Here is a 25779-nt window from a genome sequence, read left to right as displayed (position 1 = left end):
CGTTATAGTGATTAGCCCGTTTAGGTACTCAACAGTGCATAAAAAAAAGAAAACCCTATGTCCTCAGTCCACCTTACCACAAACGCCGGATTTCACTAAGTTAATAATTATCATTTAGGAGTCATCGAGATATATTTTACATATCACACTAAGATATAAATGAATATACATAATTTTCATCAAACTCAAATGCAAAATCTGCTTTAAATCAACATTTAAAATCCCTAAATTGTGTGCTTACTGTTGTGCTTACTTATATCCGAAACTTTACAGAAAATTGAATGTCAATTACATAAATATTTCTAAAGATACATTCGCAAATGCAATTAACTGCCAATACAAGATTGGTAAGTTTACTAAACTAGACTAACAAACTAAAGGCCTTTCCACATGACTGGGCCTGATCGGTGGACCTCCCCTCCACACGGCCAAGCTTTGCTCGACGAACTTTGTTCGATGTGACGCCAGAAGTGGAGAAACTGCGGTGAAGTTCTGACTTTTCCCGCTGTTTCTCCGCTTCTGACGTCACATCGGACAAAGTTCGTCGACCACAGCTCGACCGTGTGGACGGGGCCTAACGGGCTCACTTGATGGACAAACTGTCAAATTGCCCGATGGGTCTTGTAGCAAAATCACCATGGTGGTTCCCGATGGTTTGAGCTTCGACCCTTGCAGACGTATACGTTAACCTTATACCTTTCTTTTACTGAGCCATTCTTTGCACCATATTCTCTTCTTTTTCATCACACAAAGCTATTATCATGCTATACTATCTTCTTCCTTGCGGTAGGCACCATGTCTATCGTACCGCATTGAACACAGTACTGGCATCGCCGAGCACGCCCACCTCTAAAGGCCTGTCCACACGACCGGGCCTGATCGGCGTGCTCCAGGGTTGACGGGCAAATTCTGGCGGACTTATCCGTGAATGTTGTCCACACGGGTGAGGCGATGGAGAGGTGGGCGTGCCCGACGATGCCAGTAGTGTGTTCAGTGCAGTACAATAAACATGGTGCCTACCGCAAAGAAGAAGATAGTGTAGCATGATAATTGCTTTGTGTGTGATGAAAAAAAAAAAAAGAGAATATGGTGCAAAGAATGGCTCAGTAAAAGAAATGCATATGGTTAACGTACGTCTGCCAGGGTCGAAGCTCAAGCCATCGGGCACCACCATGGTGATTTTGCTACAAGACCCATCGATCGTGTGGACAGGCCTTTAGAGGGGAAGTCCGCCGATCAGGGCCGATCCTGTGGACAGGCCTTAATCCATTCTTATTTGCTTACCATGTTAAAATACATACTTTTCATTTTACCATTTTAAAAGTAAATTAAACTAATCCATTCTTTTTAGCTTGCCTTATTAAATGTACATTAAACTAATCCGATTTTTACTAGCTTACCATGTTAAGTAAGTTTAATCCCTTCATAATAGCTTATGTTAAAAGTAAATTTTAACTTAACCATTCTTTAACTAACCCATTCTTTATAGCTTACCATGTTAAATAGCTTACCATGTAAAAAGTACATTTTAAACTAATCCATTCTTAATAGCTTATTATGATAAAAGTACATTTAAACTGATCTATTCTTAATAGCTTACCATGTTAAAAGTAAATTTAAACTAATCCATTCTTAATAGCTTACCATGTTAAAAGTACATAAAACTAACCTATTCTATTTAGAAAGTCTGGTTACATCCACAGACCCCCATCCTACTGGAATAGTTATTGTACAAAAATTTGTACACTTATAGGAAAAAAACCACACCTTTAAAGCATCTCGGGAGTATTTATTAACTTCCATATACGGTCATATACAAGATCTTTTACGGTCTCATTCCAGACTAACCTGCTCTCTACATTAAATCTAAAATGCTTACCACCTTAACCCAGCATGCAGTCTGCTTTACCCAATTCAAGTGGAATATTTCAGATATTGTACTTATTTTCATCACCAGGAAAATCGTAGGCCAGGAAAATTAAGGCTTCTACTGCCTTGTTATGGCTTTAGATAAGGAATATAAAGACTGCCGTTGTAGTTTGCGCTTCAAGCCAGGGAAGTCAAGACTGCTATGCTTTCTCAATGGTCCAAGCACTTTTGAATTACGTAAAATCTGGGACGCTTTCAGTCAATGGCTAATGAAAACTTCGGATATGGCTTACAAGACTAGCTTAATCTGAAAAAAAAAGAAAAAAAAAAAAGGAGGCAATAATTTAAAAAAATACTAGTAATGTAACCTCCCACATACGTGGCTTTGAAAATCTAGGACAACAAAACTTAGAGTTATTACTGGCAAGAAACTGGAAGGTATACAATTATATACCAATTTAATAACTTTACATTAGTGGCAAGACTAAACTTTAAAAGCTTCCAGCAAAATAAAGAAAAGCTAATAACAGATTTGAGAACTGAGGTTTATTTAAAGCTAGCTAAATTAAAGAAAGATTAACAATAACTAAGTTACTATAGCTTTAGCTTTGACTTAGGAACTGAAACATTAAGTTTAAATTAAACAACCCAACTCATGAAATGTCAGATTTACACAGATGTAAAGTGAATATTTATAAAGTAGTAATGAAATAAAAACTAAATCTAAAATATTAGATTTACACGGCGATTTTCAAGGTTACACTAAGTGAAGTTACATAAGAGTTACATAAACCACTGCTTATCCACTCACCAAATCGTTATTGTGTTGTGTGCAAGCCCTCCTCTGACGTACGGTAGACCTTTATAGGTCTACCGTACACTTGCAAGCTAATCCTTCCCGCTTCAGGCGCGCCGCCCCTGAAGGGGGAGGATTAGCTTCCAAGTGTATGGTGCTAGCATACTATAAAAAAAGTCCCTTACCTATTAGTACTGAAGGAAAAAAGTTACCAACGTCGACAAGTGGTACTGCCGTCGTACGGCTGACACCAGGACAGAATTATCGAACATTGGAGCAGAAACCTGGAAATAAACTTTACGTTAGTAATTCATTAAAATAACATTAAATAAAATTAACATTCCAATCTGTAAATAGCTTACATGACAATGTAAAATTCATAAATGCAATCATGAAGTGATGTAAAGTAATAAACTACAAAGTAAAGTTATAAAATAAATTTCCCTTATACTCAAAATCATAAGTAACGAAAACTACAAACCTCTACGACGAACCGTAGAAGACAGACGAATCTACGAACATTAAATCAGCCCAGATTAGGGGAGAGAACCACGGACTCGTCATCACCACTCCAGTACACCCCGAGATTGAAAGGCTTTCTTCTTGTTACACCCACGAAAGACAGCCGTTTGAGAGCCAAGGAAGGTGGAAGCAAAGTAAACGGTGTTGGTTCTTACAAGGACCCTGGAGTCGTTTGTCCCCAGAGCTGGCAAATCACGGGTTTTGCCTAAGGAGAGCATTAAAGAACGATATTTTGTATCGTGATTGATGATCAAAATATATATCCATGATTATTATTTGATTAAAATAAACATCCATGATTATCGACGTTTATTGAAATAGTCATCATCGGCAACGTCAAGATTGGGAAGGAAGAGGCAAGCATAAACGACATTTAAAACCAAGGCCAAAGAGAGATCCATGCCTGGGGAAATAAATACGTATGTATATGAATGAAGTAGCATATACAAACAATGTTGTAGATTTATTGATACAACAGCGATAGTTATGATAAAGAGCTTAGCTTTGTGTGGAAACTTACATTCCACGAAATACAACGCAGATGTCATGACGTTGTTATTACGAATTCAAGTTTCGTCTAACGCAACGTGAGGCTTGAAATTCAACCCCAGTCCGCCAACCCCCAAACCCCGGCTACACATATCCACACTCACACACACACACCCATCCACACATACACACACACAAATAAACAATGTGGCACGAAATCCGTATTTACTTTTTTTGAACCTCGACTATGTAAACATAATGAAAAATCGCTGCGATCGTTAATCATTTCGATTGTTTTTAATTTCATTGTATCATCGACGCCATCACATCAATTCCCAGTAATCGTTACACGAGAACGAATCAATCATCAGTGATCTTATTACACAGGTGTAAATACATATATGGTGATGTGGCAATGTACTATATGTGCTGAACAGTGCTACTGTAACCTACTGATATAAAATCAAGCCCACAACCACCACAGTGGCCACTGACTTGAAATTCAAGCTTCCAAAGAATATGGTGTTCATTAGGAAGAAGTAAGACGAGGTAAAGGGAAATGTAGAAAAAAAAGAGACCCAACTTATTAAAACAAAATTTAATGAACAAATCAACAAATAGATAAAAATGTATTAAAATGCAAAGCGAACAGTTTTGCCAGTTGGTAGGGTTTGGGCAACATACGATTTTACTTCAAGAGTAAGTAATTGTGACTATGAGGACGATCATTAAAAATATGGAAACGAATCGACAGTTCTATAGTTTATCACCAGCTGCTGTACGGATTATCTAAAGTTCAGTTCACCGTAGGGGGGTAGTGCCCTCATTCGGTGCAATGTAGGCATTACTTAGGTCCTTTGCAGCGTCCCTTCGGCCCCTGCTGCAACTACTGTCATTCCTTATACTGTACCTCCGTTCATATTCTCTTTCTACCATATTTCTGTCCACCCTCTCCTACTAATGGCTTCATACTGCAACTGCTTTGAGGTTTTCCTCCTGTTAAACCTTTCAACCCTTTTCACTGTCAGTTTCCCTTTCAGCACTGAATGGTCTTAGTTGCCCCAGTGCTTGGCATAATGCCAAAAATCGATATAAATCAAATACAAAATCTAAACTTCAGTCGAAGGTGCTGCTCGCTCTCCGGTGGGAGCCGTCGTGATCTGCATTAAATAAAAGAATATCGAAAATGGTCACTCATGTAAAAGAATCACACGCAGCCGAACACCTGCGCAGTTTGGATCCCAAACTTATGCATTTGTCCGTTGAAATACCACATTCTGACCTCCAGTACATGCGTATTATTTCTCTCTCTCTCTCTCTCTCTCTCTCTCTCTTGTGTTTACGCATTCAATTATTCATACCAACAGTTCTTCGTTGGACGAATCGGTTACGTACTCGACTACCGATCTCAGGGTCCTGGTTCGATTCCCCGCTCTGCCAACAAGGAATCAGAAGAATTTATTTCTGGTGATAAAAATTCACTTCTTGATGTGGTTCGGATCCCACAATAAGCTGTAGGTCCCGTTGCTAAGTAACCAATTGGTTCCTCGCCACGCAAAAATATCTAATCCTTCGGGCCAGCCCTAGGAGAGCTGCTGTTAATTAGCTCAGTGGTCTGGTTTGTTTGTTTGTATAGTGTTTTAACGTTGCATGGAACCAGCAACGGGACCAACGGCTTTACGTGATCTCCGAACCACGTCGAGAGTGAACTTCTATCACCCGAAATACACATCTCTCACACCTCAATGGAATACCCGAGAATCGAACTCGCGGCCACCGAGGTGGCACGCCAAGACCATACCGACCACGCCACTGAGGCGCTAGTGGTCTGCTTAACTAAGATATACTTAGCTTATTTTTGTTTTGCTACTCTCGACAGTTTCTCTTACTGAACTTTTCCATATTTCCACTGCATCAACAAGGCATCAGACAGCTCACACTAAATTCGTAACTCATTTTCTTATGCCACAATTTTGCATCAATGTCTACTACTGTCCTCCGACTTCCAATATGTCGCCCACCACAAAAATATTGAACGGTGACCAAAGCATATCACGACAGCGTCTCGGACCAAATTTAAGCAAACCAGTCAATTTGTGACTGCAGATTCTACACTCACTCCACTTTCGTCATACTCTACTCTCAGTGTCTCCTCAACATTGTATTGCAACATCATCAACATTACCTCACTACTAAAAGTTAAGTATATCTTAGTTTTACCAGACCACTGAGGTGATTAACAGCTCTCCTAGGGTTGGCCCGGAGTATTAAGATATTGTTACATGGCTAGGAACCAATTCGTTACCTAGAAACGGGACTGGCAGTTTATTGTGGTATCCGAACCACATTATAACGAGAAATTAATCTCTATCACCAGAAATAACCTCTCTACTGATTCTTCATAAGCATCTGCTAGGTTCATTAACCTATGCCACATAAGACTATTCATTCTCTCATCTATTTTGAATTTTAAATCTAAATTCTACCATATAATTTCTCTATAATTGTTACAGTCTCCTTTATCGCCCTTTTCTTTGAAATCTTTCTCTTCATCTGATATACCTTGGAAAACTTGGTCAGTTTTTTTTCATTACCATACCACAACATCTCACTTGCTGTCCCATAATCTTTTGTATCTGCATTCTTCTGCTACTACTTCACTCTTGCGCTCATCTTTTGTGTCGCACCATTCTTCTCTACCTCTTACCTGCTCTCTTTTTGTGTCTATTTCTTCTTCTACCTCTTGCCCTCTCATCTGTTCTCATTCTTTCTCTACCTCTTGCCTGCTCATCTTTTGTCTACATTCTTTTCTTCTACCTCTATTCTGCTCTCTTTTGCGTTCTATATTCTTCCTCTACCTCTGCCTGCCTCTTTTCTTTTATCACATTCTTTTTCTTCTACCCTTGCTGCTATCTTTTTGTGTTTACATTTTTCTTCATCTTTTTGACCTGCTCATTCCTTTGTGTTTACATTTTTCTTCTACCTCTTGCCTGCTCATCTTTTGTGTCTACATTCTTCTTCTACCTCTTGCCTGCTCATCTTTTGTATCTACATTCTTCTTCTACCTCTTGCCTGCTCATCTTTTGTGTCTACATTCTTCTTCTACCTCTTGCCTGCTCATCTTTTGTGTCTACATTCTTCTTCTACCTCTTGCCTGCTCATGCAACATATACAACGGTACTTCCACATGCCATTTCATACTTACACTGATTCTTTCCACTTCCGGTTTCAGCTGTTTCGATTCTCAGCTCAGCATTCAACAAATCTGCACAATATTAGCTTATTTATCCCAGAATAGAACAGCACTTCTCTCTGTATTTACTTGTCCTTGTAAAAAACATCTATTCTCCTTAAAATCATCTTTTAAACTCCTCCTTATCCTGTGTATTTATTTTTTAACATTCTTCATTCCACTTGAAATCTGCACCTTGAAGTATGTTTCAATTTTTTCTATAATAAAGTCTCATTCCTTCTGTTTTCTATGCTTCTATAACAATGTTCATTTAACCTTAAAATCTCACCTCAAATAATGCCTTTTTCCTGTATCAATTTTATTTTTTCATCCCACCAATCCAGTGTCGTTATTCCCTCTTCCCATAATTATGAACCTACATAAAATTTTACACACTTCAGCTTCAGTGTCTTTATTCCTAGCCCACTTTTCACCAGCCATCACAGCAGCGACATCCAGAGATCTGGACTTCGCTATTATCAAGAGAGCTGTCAGTCTGAGGAAATGATTTTTCCAGAGGCACTCGCCTTTTATGTTCTCATACGGATCGAGAACTCATTACCTCAAGAAAGACTTTCATTACCTCAAGAAGGACTTTCATTACCGGAGCACAAATAAATCCGCATTCATCTTTTATAACGAAACTGAATGATGAGCATTGATCATTAACGAGAGTGTGGATGTGTGATTCAGCCAGAGATTTATCTCTTTCAGACAGAGTGGTTCGAGGTGGTAGGTTTCTGTTACCTACCATTAGCAGTTGTTATGACTTGGAAGTTGGACCGTCTACGGATGGTTTCTTGTTTTTCAATTCTTTGTAAGGTGTATTTTAACAGAAAACTTTCCATATTAAAATTAATCCTTGATCCTCTTTCCTTGTCAAAAGCGGCCAGATTTGCTTAACAGAAGCACTAATATGCAGTAACTGTAGTGTCTTGTAAATGAACACCTAATTGTTTGGAAGCTTGAATTCAAGACAATGACCCCTGTAGGCTTGTTCCATCTGAATAGGGGTTTATCTACTGAATAATAATAATAATAATAATAATAATAATAATAATAATAATAATAATAATAATAATAATAATAGAGGAGACAAACACCATCCCCCACCAACAGAAAGGCTGCAGAAGGAAGTGTAGGGGCACAAAAGACCAGCTCCTGATAGACAAAATGGTAATGAAGAACAGTAGGAGAAGGAACCAACCTAAGCATGGCATGGATAGACTATAAGAAAGCCTTCGACATGATACCACACACATGGCTAATAGAATGCCTGAAAATATATGGGGCAGAGGAAAACACCATCAGCTTCCTCAAAAATACAATGCGCAACTGGAATACAATACTTACAAGCTCTGGAATAAGACTAGCAGAGGTTAATATCAGGAGAGGGATCTTCCAGGGCGACTAACTGTCCCCACTACTCTTCGTAGTAGCCATGATTTCCATGACAAAAGTACTACAGAAGATGGATGCCGGGTACCAACTCAAGAAAAGAGGCAACAGAATCAACCATCTGATGTTCATGGACGACATCAAGCTGTATGGTAAGAGCATCAAGGAAATAGATACCCTAATCCAGACTGTAAGGATTGTATCTGGGGACATCAGGATGGAGTTTGGAATAGAAAAATGCGCCTTAGTCAACATACAAAAAGGCAAGAACTGAAGGGATAAAGCTACCAGATGGGAGCAATATCAAACACATAGATGAGACAGGATACAAATACCTGGGAATAATGGAAGGAGGGGATATAAAACACCAAGATATGAAGGACACGATCAGGAAAGAATATAAGCAGAGACTCAAGGCGATACTCAAGTCAAAACTCAACGCGGAAATATGATAAAAAGCCATAAACACATGGGCAGTGCCAGTAATCAGATACAGCGCACGAATGGTCGAATGGACGAAGGCAGAACTCCGCAGCATAGATCAGAAAACCAGGAAACATATGACAATACACGAAGCACTACACCCAAGAGCAAATACGGACAGACTATACATAACACAAAAGGAAGGAGGGAGAGGACTACTAAGTATAGAGGACTGTGTCAACATCGAAAACAGAGCACTGGGGCAATATCTGAAAACCAGTGAAGACGAGTGGCTAAAGAGTGCATGGGAAGAAGGACTAATAAAAGTAGACGAAGACCCACAAATATACAGAGACAGGAGAATGACAGACAGAACAGAGGACTGGCACAACAAACCAATGCACGACAATACATGAGACAGACTATAGAACTAGCCAGCGATGACACATGGCAATGGCTTAAGAGGGGAGAGCTATAGAAGGAAACTGAAGGAATGATAACAGCAACAAAAGATCAGGCCCTAAGAACCAGATATATTCAAAGAACAATAGACGGAAATAACATCTCTCCCATATGTAGGAAGTGCAATACGAAAAATGAAACCATAAACCACATAGCAAGCGAATGTCCGGCACTTGCACAGAACCAGTACAAAAAGAGGCATGATCCAGTAGCAAAAGCCCTCCACTGGAGCCTGTGCAAGAAACATCAGCTACCTTGCAGTAATAAATGGTACGAGCACCAACCAGAGGGAGTGAGAGAAAACGATCAGGCAAAGATCCTCTGGGACTATGGTATCAGAACGGATAGGGTGATACGTGCAAATTGACCAGACGTGACGTTGATTGACAAAGTCAAGAAGAAAGTATCACTCATTGATGTCGCAATACCATGGGACACCAGAGTTGAAGAGAAAGAGAGGGAAAAAATGGATAAGTACCAAGATCTGAAAATAGAAATAAGAAGAATATGGGATATGCCAGTGCAAATCGTACCCAAAATCATAGGAGCACTAGGCACGATCACAAGATCCCTGAAAAGGAATCTAGAAAAGCTAGACGCTGAAGTAGCTCCAGGACTCACGCAGAAGAGTGTGATCTAGAAACAGCGCACATAGTAAGAAAAGTGATGGACTTCCTAAGGAGGGCAGGATGCAACCCAGAACCCCACACTATAAATACCACCCAGTCGAATTGGAGGACTGTGATAGAGCAAAAAAAAAAAAAAAAAAAAAAAAAAAAAAAAAAAAAAAAAAAAAAATAATGATAGCATGGATCTTGAAATGGAGAAGCAAATCCACAATTATATATATGTAGATATATTTAAAAATAAATCTATACAAAGGGCTTTCGAGAACCAGTGCGATTTCCATTTTCTATCATATACATAACTGTGAATGTGTTTCTTCATTAATGATAATGATAATAATAATAATAATAATGGATGAACGCCACCGAGACCATGTTTACGTAAGAATTATCGAATGACTATATACTCGATTCTGTTCGTATATTGTATCAGAAAACCCATGCCTTTGTAAGTACCGAGTCACGTATACCATCAAAAGGACTATTGTAGTGCATCTCTCTCTCTCTCTCTCTCTCTCTCTCTCTCTCTGTCTCGTTCCTCACGTGAACTGATATGTTCTTTTGTTCAGACATCCGCAATGAGGAAGTATTCTGTAGATAGCGTGTTACTAAACAAAGAACAAATGTAGGTGAAAAATGTTAAATAACTGGAACAACGTACGTGAAGCTAAGGACTATATTTCGGTGGACTCACTTCCATTCTTATCAAGCAGTGAATGACAGAAGAAGTTACGTTGGCGAAATATATAGTGGGAGATATATGCCCTTAGGTGATGCCTGGAGTCACCGCTAAGCCGACGTTGGTTCTGTTAATTGTCTTAATCCGTTTCATCGTTGTCTTAAGGAAGATATTATCTATATGGTCAAAGCCCCAGGCTCCATTAGTTGCATTAAGGAAGATATAGTCAATATGTTCAGAGTTCCAGTCTTCATTGGAAAGGTCGATCCCATTATGCTGTTGTTTTAATAGTTTGTTTATTACACAGTTTTTTATGAACTATAGATGACAACAAACTTTAACTACTTTGACATAGTTTCCTTCCAATGTTCTGTAGTCACTCTTCACTTCACTACTCGAAGTCCGTAGAATGGTAAAAGAAAGCCACTTCTTGATAATTCCATTTATTTCGGACTGTACTTCATCCATAATCATGCTAGACTTAAATATTTAAATAATTTCTTGACAAAACATAATAATTACAATTGTCAACACGTGGTTAAAATATTACAATTGTCACGGAATTATTGTTAATATGTAAAAAGTCAAAGAATGGGTAACACCATGGTTAAAACAACGGAACACCCGAATAAGAGAATTAGGTGTTTAACAAATCAAAAGTAAACGAACACACACACAAGTATATAAATATATACATATATATATATATATATATATATATATATATATATGTAAATAGATTCCTCTGTTAAAACAGTATGGGTCTCTAGTATAAAAAGCCCATTTCGGTGGACTTACTACCAAGCTTATCAAGCAGTAAGTCCACCAAAATATAGTCCTTAGCTTTAGACCAGAGTGTTTTAATGGGCCCTCTATACTTGACATATATGTATGTATAATGTGTGCATACATACATAAATAAACATATATAGTTATACATACGCACACACACACCATACACACATACACACACACACACACATATCTATATCTATATCTATTAGCATATATATAAGATATAGATATATATATATATATATCTATATATATATAGATATAAAATTAGATATAATAGAATATATTATAATACAGAGTTAAGTTCATTTAATGATTGACAGTACAAAAAAAAGTCATTAGCAAAACTAATGAGAGAACTATCATGATATAGCACTTAGCTAATAATAGTGGAGACAGGTCATTGTACATTGTAACCACAGAACCTGACAGCATAACGGATATATATATGAATAACCAGTCCATCTCCAGCAAAATCGAATACGTAAAAAATGTAATTCTTTATCTTTAAATCGAATTTTAATAATTATATGTATTATATCTTTTATACTATTTAATAAATACTAATTTAATTATATATATATATTGAATATATTATATATATATATATATAATAAATTGTATTATATAACGTATATATATTTGTTTTAATTATATTATAAGAAATAGAATATAATATATACATATATATAAAGAACGGATACAAAATTTTACTTCCTGCTTTTCTACGAGAACAGGTGTGACATAGGAAATTTATGAGTTATCCATTGTAACTCTGAGTTGTGGAAAACAATTTCTGAATAAAACATTTTTAGGAAGAAAACTAAAAATTCTTTTACCATCATTATTATTCAGCTTGAGAACACTGACTTCACCGGCTCAGATAGAACTGGAACATCTACGAGCGCAAAAGAGCGACAACTTAAGTCAATTTATTTACTGGACGATGGGGGTAGTTAGCCATTGAAAGCTTGAAACTTTTATAAAAAATAAAATATCCAATAGATCTCATCCTGTTTAAATGAGGTTCTGTTAGTCTTCGTATGAATGCACAGTGCAGTTGTGCAACTGCTTATGGGCGTGCGCACACACACACACACATATATATAATCAGACACCAGAGAGTACATGTAAAAGATATCTTCAACCAAGCAGTGCAGTGCATGTCCATGTTTTCCATGGCCCAAGTCATATTTTACTTTAATTGCTGAAAGTAGCATTTATTTGAGTCTAAAGAATTTTACGACTGATGAGTGAGGCTTCCTCAAATTCCGGATGGACATACAGTTCCGTAACATCCTTTATAAAGTGTACATACCGTAGGTAGGAAGTGCTAGCTTCATATCATCATCGTTTAGTCAAAGAAATTTAGTTATGGGACCTCACATCAGTTATTGGCTACAGTAGCCCATCGTAACATCTGGAACAAGGAAGTAGTTACCGAATGCTAATGTGTCATTCCGCGCACGTGGGTCCACTCTGTCAAGTGTTACTTAGTAGTCTCTTGGATACGGAAAAATACCCAGAAACTTTTTTCTGTATAGGAATTATATATTCATTCCCTCCCGACATACATGTGGCACTCGATACACCTGTACAGTGTCCGGCCTCTTTTGTGATTACCTGATGTAAGAGGCACAAACGAAAAAGAGACGACAACTGTAGCTGTGGCGTGTATGGAGATCTAAAAGAGCCTGAGCCTCTCTCTCTCTCTCTCTCTCTCTCTCTCCCTCGTAGAAGTTCACACAGTGTTGTCTTTTCTCTACGTACTCCAATGTTTCGGGAAGGAGGTAATCTATGTTTGTAAGTGGTTCAACATTTTTTTTTATCGCGTCTGGATTCATGTTCTCCAGCAAGGTCTCCGGTTCCGTCTCTCATCTCCAATTCTTGGATAGGGATAATATGTCATCGGTAGGATTTAATTTGCCAACAATTAACGTTGACTTGTGGCGTAGATGCAAAATAGTTCATTATATGTGTTGCATGAAACGCTCTACAACGACAAACATCTTGTGAACTCTTCTTGACCTGACCTGGCCGTTTTTGTCCGCAATTCTGAGCAGCCGGGCTACTCCTGCCAAGAGCGTACCCTTTTCTGCCATCAGGCCGATTGGCTTGCTGGGAGCTCTATCTTGGCTAAAACTTTAATGTGGAATAGTTTGCTCAGTGCAGGGGTTCTGAAGTTTTTTTTTTTTTTTTTTTTTTTTCAGACAAAGACCCTTTTTATAACAGAATATAAACTCCCTTTTCATGACGGAAAATAAACTCCCTTTTTATGACAAAAAAAAAATAAAATCCCTTTTCATGACAGAAAATAAACTCCCTTTTCATGACGGAAAATAAACTCCCTTTTTATGACAAAAAAATAAAATCCCTTTTTATGACAGAAAATAAACTCCCATTTCATGACAAAAAATAAACTCCCTTTTCATGACAGAAAATAAACTCCATTTCTATGAGAGAAAATATACTGAGGACCCCCTCACATGTGTTCTCTAAAATAAATTCGATATTACGCTGGTTTTTCACAATTCGATACCCATGTAGGTCATGTGGACAAGCAAACCCGTAAATCAATAAATTTATTAGATACTAATTACATATGTATATACACACACACTATTTCAAAATATCAACATTCAAGGAAAGCTGTAAATAAATACATAGACTGAAAAACAAGTGTAACTCCATGTTCAAGTCGTAATTCTGATAATATCGAAAGACAAAACAACAGTTCAAATAATGTGCAATCCAAAGATAAGAGGGCAAAAACATCCATGAAATTCCCATGAATGAGACATTCAGAAATTCCCAGATAATTAAAAAATGCTTAAGTTTGTGATACAAGCATGAAATTTGGCACAAGTGCTCATTCTAACCCCATCGTTTGAAAAATCTGGGTGTCCACGCAAAATTTCAATATGGCTGCTCTTTGTTTTGGTTTCTGACACTTTGAGTGAATCACTGTTGAAATACATGCATCAATAATTATTCAGATAATGTCTTCTGGGGTAGAAGAGGTAACTGAAGATATCACCAGAGCTCCTGCTACTATATTTACCATTCTGATAAAGATGGGGTACAAAATGGCTTTCATAAAAATTTTACTTGATAACTCTGCAACTCTATACCTACATTTATGAGGCCAGAGAATCTGTCTCTAGCATTTCTATTGGGCTATTATCAATACTACATCTTGGAGAGGGACCCCATAATGTTACTGAAAAGTATACAATCACAAGACTATAATGAGGTATGATAACTAAGTATCTTACCTATGTTCGAAAACTGTCTCGATGTCTTTTATTAAGTATGAAATGAACGCAAGAGTTTAAAGATGCATGGTGTTACCCTTTAGTGTGACGACATTCTCATTCAGATGTATCTGAAGGATCATTTGCAACATTATAGTTACACCCCACATTATGATTGCACCCCACATTTGTAGCTACAAAATGCTGTGCAGTAAGCCCAAGCCTGTAGCATTTGCACTTGCCACAGCAACCAGACTTGCAGCCACATTTTGTAAACGGTTCACAACTCTTTGCAATGGGGGAGTTGGCTGTCCAGAAGACTTTCCAGTCTTTGCCAGTCTTTGCCCAAACCCAGTCAGCTCGATTCTGTGCTTCTGGCTGGTCCAGAATTGCCTGACCCAATACACAACCTGCCTGATATGATGAACTTTTGGTATGCTGAAGCAGAGCTGCTGTGGTTGGGAAGATGGCTTCATATGGTCTCTGCTTTCTGGCAAACATGTCAAGTCTGGCCTCGTCCACATTGTCAACAATGCTTGACCTGTCATACATGAGGACCACAAAATTCTCCAGAGTCTTCAAATCACCATCTTCGATGGTTGGTGGGTACTTGCTAAGTTTGGAAAAAACTGGAGAGGCCTCTGGAAAAATGTCCCATGTCTGCCATACTGTTTTTTCCCCTTTTTCCTAAAGGTTGAGACTGCACCACAACCTGTAAATGCACGGAAAAATGGCATGCCTATGGGAACACACTCAGACCAATGACAAGGACATCTATATCATTGATTTTGACCATGATAATCTTGCTCCCCTGTCCTGCAGCATATCTGGCATGGACAAAGATGCAGCTATTTACCTCCTCATGGGAACATTTGTCCAGTTGAAGTAGACTCATTTTGTGAGTGCTAAGTGCTTGAGTTCCCTTGGTCACAATAACCAAGTTTGGTGCAGACATCTGAGCAATCCTGTCTGACAGGAAGTGAAACAGCTCTGACTTCTTGTCATTGTACCTCAAGGAGTTTTGCCAGTTTGAAGGAATGGTTTCTTTTCTGTCACCCTGAATTTTTCATATGCCCTTTTGGAACTAGTCTGATTTCAGACTTGATGATCTATACACATCATAGACAACATGTGTTGACTTGAATGGATTAGCATAGTCACTAATTGTTGGCAGAAAGTACATGAGCAAGCTATGTAGAGGCCCGCTTACCTTTTTCTCGGCTCTCCCACGCTGGCACCTTCTGTCTGACTAGATCTACCAGCTAACTATATATATATATATATATATATATATATATATATATATATATATATATATATATATATGTATATATATATATATATATATATATATATGTATATATATATATATATATATATATATATATATATATATATCAAGTATACAAGAGCAGCTGTCAATACAAATGTCTGATGGTAGAATCTGCACTGGTAAAACAAAAGTAGGATCAACCTTTCCAATGGAGCCTGGGACTCTGACAATATAGACAACATCTTCCTTAAGGGAACGATGAAGTGGATTAAGACAATTGACAGAACCAACGTCGGTTTAGTGGTGACCCCAGGCATCACCTAAGGGCATATCTCCCACTATATATTTCGCTAATGTAACTCCTTCTGTCATTCACTAATTGATAAGGGAGGAAGTTAGTCCACCTAAATATAGTCCTTAGCTTTAAACCAGGGTGTTTTAATGGACTTTTATACTTAAGACATATCCTGTTTAACAGATAAATTCATTTAAACACATACACACACAAGCACACACACACACACATATATAAATATATATATATATATATATATATATATATATATATATATATATATATATATATATATATATATATATATATATATATTATACACTTTCTTCCCGAGAGAGAGACTGCTATGGATCGTTCTTGCCTGAAATTGCCGGTAAACCTCTTATGAATGTTTAGAAGTTAAAATTTGTTAAATTGATATGGTACCACCAAATTCCCAAAACAATGCCATTATCTATATATTTATGCTTTCTACCAGCTAATTGATATGAGGCTATTGGACAGCATTTGGGACACTAAAGTTCTAAACTATACTAGAAACAAAAGTAGGTACAGCTTAAGTAAAATAAGATTAGCTGACACTGAACCACATGCTGAGTTACACAGCAGTGAAGTCACCAAAGTGGCCTGGTTGCACTCTGACACTCACTCTTATGAAATAAAATTAAATATAAAACCACCACCTAAATTATATATAAACTTGCAGACTATTATATTGAACAGAAAGACATTTTTCCCTGCCTGCTGAATCCTAAGGCACAATTATTCAAGCTTTCTGGCCTCCATATTGGATGCCATCTTTCTTTATATATAAAATATGAAATCTTTAACAGAAATACATTTTACTTTTACTTGGCGACTTTGCCTAAAATGTTTATGACCAAAATAAATGCATAAAACCATCACCTGAGGCACATGAGTCCCATATCGAATCCTTGACTTGCGGCCATCTTGAAAAACAGCAGCCATTTTGGAATTTTGAGTGGACACCCAGTCATTTTAAAAAAGTGGGCTATGGAGAAGATATGTACCAAATTTCATGCTTGCATCTCTAACTGAAGTATTTTATTATGAAAAATGCCAGATGTATTTTGTTCATTATGAGAGGCATACTCTTAGGTCATCTTCCACAAGTGAGTAAATACTCAAAGCAGTGTGATGAATGACTTAACTGTCATATGAAATTTATAAAAGAAAATATGGTATCCAATGAAGATAGTAACTGTGAAGAAATACATAATTTTTAAATTCTAAAATAAAAACAAAGATATACGTGCAAGTCAGTTTACAGTAAAAAGAAAGGCTTAATTATTAATGACTGCCTCTCTTTCTGCATGTTGTTTGTGCGTGTGTCCTCCCATTCCTCCCATTCCTTCCACCTCCCCCTCATCTCCTCCCCTCCCCCCAAAACCGGGGTAAGCAGGGTGGTACCTAAATAACCCCATCTCCCCGGGACATGCCTCCCACTTCCTTCTCCTCTCCCAAGGACCTCAATTCCGCCATGGAAAAAAGATAATCCCCCTCCCCTCCCCTTCCTCCTCCGCTCTCCCTCTTTCCAATCCCTCTCCAATCCCCCTTTTCATGTTTTATGGGGTTTGCATACGACCGGAAGATATAGGAATGGTATGGTATGGGTATGGATATGGGCAAGAGTATGGAATGGATATGGGTGTGGGTAGCTATGGGTATGGTACAGATATAGGTAGGGTACAAATATGGGTACCCATAGATATTGTTATGGGTATGGGTATAGGCATGGGTATGGTACAGATATAGGTAGGGTACAGATATGGGTAAAGGTATGGGTATGGTTATCGGTAAGGGTACAGATATGGTAATGGTTATCGTGTGGATATGGGTATGGAATGCATATGGGTATGGGCATAGGTACAGATATGGGTATGGGTATGGTACGGATATGGGTATAGTACAGATATGGGTACTAGCAATTGCGAGCGATAGCAAGCATTTGCTAGTCTATATATATAAACATGTATATGTATTTATATACATATAAATTAATACAATTTATTTTTAATTTCCTCCTTACTTAAACTTTAGGAAGGTGGATCCACAACGAATGAGTACAAATTCTAATTTACATAGTGACACAAACATTTGGAAATGTAATACCATTTGGCGCAGATAGTGAATTGGGATTCTAGAAACGCAAAATGATCTGCGAAGGCTGTTTCACAGGGATGCCAATTAGGGATGGGAACTTGCGTCAAGTTACTCACGAATCTCACGTTCCTAGATCCAATTAGATACTGCAAAGAGAGGAAGAATGTTGCATTAGGAAACTGCACAGTATGTTCTCCGTGATGTTTCAAATAAGAATAGTTGATGGAGGTTATAGGCGCAAAGACAAATACACTTCAGAGCAAATATCATTGTCGACTAGAGGAAGTTTGGCCATGGCGGTGTTATTTTCTCTTTTGCCGAAAAAAATTTAATTTGAAAATAAATAATAAAGAAATATGCTTTCTTGATGAAATGCGTCGAGAGAATGGTAGAATCAAAATGCTTTAGATGTTATAAAGACTTATGAATTAACTAAACTTGCCTGTTTTAATCAATACAATGAGCAGCAATAACGCGCAATTCGGTATCTTACTATGTACCGGGAAGATGATTTTGACGGTAGTTTTTCTGGATGGGTTCGTGGAATTTAAGCTTAAAAACCAAGCACTGGGGCAACTTAAACCATTTTGCGATAAAGTGAGAGGAAAAGAGGGAGTTGAAGTGCTTAGACAGAAAGACAGAGAGAAAATGGATGGAGTACATCATGATTATGATAATAGTTTAACCAGACCACTAAGCTCACTATCAGGTCTAGGCCAGAAGCCAAGTAATCTTATCAATGGTATAGTTAACTTCTACTTCTTCGGTGTTTAACAATTATTTGAGGAGATAAAGGTATATTCTTAGCTTGTTTTTCTTTATGTCGTTTCTTCATATCCTTTGACTTTGGTTTAACCGATGTATATTTAATAATAGTTGATTTCTTGGTTTGTGTGAGGTTCTCTCTAAAGGTCTCTTTTAATCTTTAATTTCTGGTCCTTCACAACTTTCCTCTTCTACTTCTGTGGTAGTATCTTCTTGAGCTATTTGCATTCATATTTCAGATGAATTTGATGAAATATCCATATCATTTGCTCCTGTTTCTTGATTTCTTCTACAATTTTAGTTTTTTTTCTCATGAAACATTAATTTCTTCTTGAGATTTGCAAGTTTCTTGGCAGGATCTTAAATTCCTCACGCCGACCTTCCTGTTCTTTATTGTGATATTTCTTCTGGTGATCAGAAATTCATTTCTCGATATAATGTGGTTCGGATCCCACAATAAGCTGACCTAGGAGAGCTGTTAATCAACTCAGTGGTCTGGTTAGAATAAGATACACTTAAATTTTGTTTTTTTTCGTCCAAGATGAGGTCCCTCTCACCAAGGAGGCCCAAATGGAGGAGAAGCAATACTGTTACCCACAATGGCAACTGTCCTGCGATCCCCACCTGGATATACACCATACCCACAGTGTCTTAAGGGTTGTCAGTTCGTCGAGATCGGACCCAGAAATGAGGGCATGGCTTGACATAAAAATTTCTCCTTGCGTGAACCACCTCCGGTACTCTACTTTTACGAGTGGAGGAGCAGGCCGTCCAACTCCACCTCCTTCAAGTTAAATGAGCAGTGAATTCCGTAATCCAATACCATACTAAGGTCGTCAACGAAAGAGAAAGAAGGGAAGGGTAAATCATTAGGAGGAGGACTAAAAGAGAGCGTATGTAGGCGTAAAAGAACATACTCTCCCAGCAGTGGATCCCTAGGTCCTCAACCTCGTCAACGGGTTGGGATCAGGGTGGAGATGGAGTACAAGTGTCCAAAGCTGAAACTTGAAGAGATTATTACACTTGCACTAAAAAGGTAACAGTAAGAGAGGCTGAACAGCAAGACTGAAGAAAGGAAGTGGAAATGAGGTGAAAGTTAAATGCTCAAAAGTGGGTGTAGCTAGGGCCCGAACGGATGCCGCCAAGACGCCCCAGCAATGCACCACATGAGTTCCAGTGATGGCATGGCACTTCCCTTTGCAGGGTTAACAACTAAAGCAGAATCAGATGATTCGAGCATCGAAGAAAATGAGGCGGTTACTCACCTGTTTGACTCCGACGTAAATACTGCTGTATCTCTCCCCAAAGCTTCGGATAATGGTTACGTTGGGGTCATAGACCAGATGTCCGCTGTATTTCTGGCAGAAGGTTTCGGCAGAATTCCAGGTGAGGTTGGGATTGTCGACAGTATCTACGACGACGTATGTCTCCCCAATGTCCACCCGGAAGTAGGTGAAGACGTTATCAGCAGAGGACACAGGTGTGGCTAAGAAGCCCAGTGTCAGCGTGGTGATTGAGATGTAGATGGTGCACAGTTTCCCATCTGCCCAGGAATAAGCTGGACATTGAATGGTGAAACATATCACAGCGCACCTGTAAAAAATAGCGGCAACAGCTTCTGTATTGATTTTGTTTCCCAAATATCCGATTAACAAGAAATGTCTCTATCATAACTAAACATATGAATGACACTCACCAAATAGATCTGGACCTATGATACTGCAACATTCACCCAATAGTTCTAAACCTACGAAAATGCTACATTTAAAATGAATGACATTCACCAAATAGATCTGGACCTACGATAATGCAAAGTTTATAAGGAATGACATTCACGCAATAGATCTGGACCTACGAAAATGCTAGGCTTAAAAGGAATGCCATTCATCCAATAGATCTGGGCCTACTATAATGCTAGGTTTAAAAGGAATGATATTCACCCAATCGATCTGGACCTACGATAATGCAACGGTTAAAAGGAATAACGTTCACCAAACAGATCTGGACCTACGATAATGCAACTTTTATAAGGAATAACATTCTCCCAACAGATTTGGACCTACTTTAATGCTACCTCTAGAATTTCCCCTTAATTTTAGTCTTCCTCCATTCACATTCTCTTCTATCTTACTTGCCACCCTCTCCTAATGATTTTGCTCAAAGTGTAACTACGAGGTTGTCCTCATTCTACACCTGTAAGACCACCTTTGCTCTCAATTTCCCATTTAGCATTGACTGACCTTACAAGTCACAGCGCTTGGCATGAGGCATAGATCTATTATTCCAATTGTGTGAAACGCACGAGTCGGTTACTTTCTTGGTTTTGGATAATCGATTTTTCTTTTCATAGTGCCGGGAGTGATTCAGAGAGCACAAGACACACATCAGTTCTTGAAGAGGTTCTAAGTTTTGATAGCCGGAGGGAAGTGCCGGTGAATACTTCATTATCGTCAAGAAAGAGTTTTCTTCAATTCTGACCTAAACTTAGCTTTATCTAATCCAACAAAAGTCAGCCGCTGCTTTCCAAAGGAACCAGCACAGGATTCATTCTATAAAGGACATGTCATCTCGTCCGAAAAAGACAATATACTGAAAGCTATAATAATGGGGATTAAAGTAAGGTTTCTATGAATAGTGGGAATCAGAATTCGTTTACACACACACACGCACACACAAATATATATATATATATATATATATATATATATATATATATATATATATATATATTATATATAAATCATAAATTCTTAATGATACAAAATATAACCAACATTACACATTTAAAAGTTATGTCATGCGACAATCTGGGATCAATAATGTATTACCTAACAGGGAATGGTTCGGAAACAATTAAGAAACTCTACCTACCACCTGTCTTCGTGTGAATCAGGATTGCGAATGATCAATTCCTGTTCTTTTCCGTTCGGCTGAAAAAAAGCTATTCTGAAAACTGTTCCAATGATAATGTTCAATCATTGCCTGCGTACAGCTAAGAGCTGGGTAGGACTGCGACGGAAATTATACCCCGTAAGACAGTATCACCCTCATGTGGTACACTGCAGGCATTACTTAATGTATTTTGCATCGTTCCTTCCGTCCCTAACTGCAACCCCTTTCGTACCTTTTACTCCTCCTCCTTTCATATTCTCTTTCTTCTATCTTACTTTCCCGTCTCTCCTAACAATTGACTCTAAGGGCAACTTCCAGGTTTTCTTCGTGTTACACCTTTTAAACCATTTTACTGCCAATTTCCCTTTCAGCGCTGAATGACCTCACAGGTCTCAGCTCTTGGTCTTTGGCGTAAACTCTATATTCTACTCTAATCCCAACACAATTACCACTTACCGAAACCTCGTATTTGCAATAACCTGCCACTTGTCGCCATCTAAAACCAATTGCTTCTCTCCCAGAGAAGACGAAAGTAGCTTGTGTTAGGAGGTTCATCCTGGAAGGTCCCCTGAGACTGAGACGGCAAATGACCTCTCTACTACACTTAGTCCCGATGGCTGAAGTTCTCCAGTAATCGTCCCAGAAGTGCGTTCCGCCACCGTCACCTGCGGTGACCCGCGATGATTGAGACCTGCCAGTTTCGTCTCCTCCCCCTCTCACGCAACCTTTTATTTCTTCCCCTTCCCTCCAACCCCCTCCTCGCCTCCCTCTCACCCTCCCTCCCTTCCCCCTCCACATGCATGCTTGTGATTCGCCCGTTCTCAAAAGGAGATTGGCCTAGCGTTTTGCGTACTTCTCGGGTCACAGGGTTGACTAGTCTCTCTTCTTTTATCGCGAGGAGCAGCCCTAAATGAACACATCTCTTTTTATATACACGTATGGGCCTGCATAGACTTATTCATTCAATAAGCTCCGATATTCATATCTTGGGAGACGTGCGAACAAAATATTGATGAGAAAGACATCCAAAATAACAGTTTTGAGGGCAAGAAGGAGCAAAGCAATTTCTGGATCACTGCATGCAAGCATATAATTGCCTGATTATAATTAAAGCGTTCTAGTAACGAAGAAGGCGATCTTAATCAGCGACACGAGCACAAGATAATTGGAATTTGGCTGTTCTGAACGAGTGTTGACCAGCTACCTTAAATACCATGGGTGTAGCCATCACGAAGGACAGAATGTGATACTGTTTCCAAGAGCTTTGCTACACCACTTATCAATATCATATATGTATATATACACATACGTACATAAAAACATATATAAACACACAGACACACACCCAAACATATATATATATATATATATATATATATATATATGAATATATATATATATATTATATATATATATATATATATATATATATATATATATATATATATATATATATATATATATATATATATATATATATATATCCAAACAGCGGTGGCCACAGCCGGATATACATCAATGAGCAGAAGGACATAAAGACTTGATAAAAGGGTCAATTTATTCCCGACGTTTCGTAATGTCTTCATTACATTTTCGAGGGCTGTACAAAATAGATAGCATAAAATAAATTACAATAAAGCTAAGAATTTGAGATTTAAAAGTTGCACAATGATTACAAACTTAAAATATTAAAAATACTAAAGAGACACCTTTAAAAAAAACGTAAACTAAACAGGACAAAAATTATTAAAATAAAAAAAAAATAAAAAAAACACGAATGAAACAAAAAAATAATAAGACATATTCAAGTAAAGTAAAACTGGACCAACCTATTCAGCGGCAATGGCAAGACTGGAGATAAAAGGAAGAGACTAAGAAAGGTACAGTGTGCCAGCAGAGGTTTGACTATTCAACAAGGGGACGAGTCGTTTAATCATTAACGATTCTAAGATTGTCAAATCGTGGCTGTTGGAAGCTCGTCCTACAACTGTAAAGTCCTTGTTTTCAATGGAGGTTTTACATATTTTCGAATGATTTCTAATATTAGAAAACTCTGGGTTTGCAATTTTGCTGCCTGTCCTATAATTTACTCCACGATGTGAGTCTATGCGTACCTTCAGAAGCCTCCTGGTGGATCCAATATAAGTTCCTAAATTACATTTAGGACAATTATAGCTATACACACACCCGGAGGACATATAAGGGCACAAACGATCTTTAAACTTGAATAATGACCCAATGGTAACATGATTAATGGGAATCAAATGAACCTTGATAGCTCCAAACTTATTTTGGATATGGTGGGAAAATGTTTTCCTAAAAGCATCATCTAATAAAAAAAGGGAACTTAGCATAAAAATTCATTTTAGGAACATTAAAATTAGGCATTCTTAGCGAGATGTACTTGTCTAAAAAAAAAGCAAGCGAAGTGTCTTAAAGACCAGTTCAGATGGGAAACAGTTTTCTTTAAAATATTTGCATAAAAAGGCGATCTCATCTTGGAACAGAAACCAATTAGAAGTTAGCGTAAGAGCCCTGTGGAGGAGAGTAAAAACATAATTAATTTTAAAATTAAAAGAACAGAAACTATAAAAATTTGACCCTAAGCCCGTGAACATTCTTTTCCTAAAAATCGTGGTGTTAAAAATATTATTTTGTCTTAAAACAAGGACGTCTAAAAAAGAAAGCTGATTTTCAATTTCTTTTTCCAGGGTAAACTTAACATTGGAATGTTGTACATTTATAAAATCAAGAAAGGAATCAGCATCATAATTACGTCTAAAAAGGGCAAAGGAATCATCAACGTACCTTACATAGAAAAGGGGGCGGAAGGCTAAAGGACAATCATCTAAGAAGTGCTCCTCCAGGGAGCACATAAAAATGTTGGCAAAAGTGGGACCGAGAGGACTTCCCATTGCCATGCCATCAACTTGCTTGTATAACTTACCGTTAAAAATAAAGGCTGTGTCCAGCACAGCCAAGCTTAAAAGAGTCTTAAAAAACGTACGGTTAAAACCACTAAAAAATGAGTCGGGTTCGGGAAAAAGCCTATTTAAAATGATACTGATAGTTTCCTCCACGGGTACTTAGTAAACAACGATTCTTAGCTTTATTGTAATTTTTTTTATGCTATCTATTTTGTACAGCCCTCGAAAATGTAATGAAGACATTACGAAACGTCGGGAATAAATTGACCCTTTTATCAAGTCTTTATGTCCTTCTCCTCATTGATGTATATATATATATATATATATATATATATATATATATATATGTGTGTGTGTGTGTGTGTGTATATATATATATATATATATATATATATATATATATTATATATATATATATATTGACGATCTATCGCTAAAGCATGCGAGATACTTCACGTTGTTGTACTGCTGGAGGAAGGAATGAAAGGAGTTGACCTTTAAGCGCTTTCGTGTATTTTTCACACCTCCTTAGGGTCAAGAGATACAAAAATTCATTATTTGTTACAAAGACCCCTCTGTGGCAGCAATACATAAACATAAAAAACTATCGTACCACTATTTAAAAACTAATTATCTAAAAATTTTGTTTATAAGTAGTTCACCCAGTTTGTATACATCCAAGGGGTGCTGTTGATCAAATCTATACGATTTTTCTTTATCATACATGACTCAACAATGTTTAGTTTTTTGATGTCATTACAAAACATGATCTCTTTCGCTTTTTTCCAGTTCATGGTGTGGTTGCATTCATTCATATGTTGAAACAAACTGCTTGCATTATTCCCCGTTCTGACATTATATTCCTGTTTTTTTAATCTTGTTTCGAGATCCTTTCCACTTTGTCCCACGTACATTTTATTACACTGATTGTAAGGGATCTCAAATATGCAACCACTCT

General features: G+C 37.7%; 1 long non-coding RNA gene across 1 annotated transcript; it reads right to left on the bottom strand.

Moving 5' to 3' along the window:
• Positions 1-1768: 1768 nt before the first annotated feature.
• On the bottom strand, positions 1769-3282 carry LOC135196815 (uncharacterized). The gene is made up of 3 exons (XR_010310478.1): positions 3147-3282; positions 2851-2949; positions 1769-2176 (listed from the first exon to the last, which is right to left on the bottom strand). It is a non-coding gene; the product is annotated as an uncharacterized LOC135196815 (long non-coding RNA).
• Positions 3283-25779: the final 22497 nt, after the last annotated feature.

Source organism: Macrobrachium nipponense, chromosome 23 (assembly GCF_015104395.2).
Source record: "Macrobrachium nipponense isolate FS-2020 chromosome 23, ASM1510439v2, whole genome shotgun sequence".
Classification (NCBI taxonomy): Eukaryota; Metazoa; Arthropoda; class Malacostraca; order Decapoda; family Palaemonidae; genus Macrobrachium; species Macrobrachium nipponense.
This window is presented reverse-complemented; position numbering and strand designations above follow the sequence as displayed.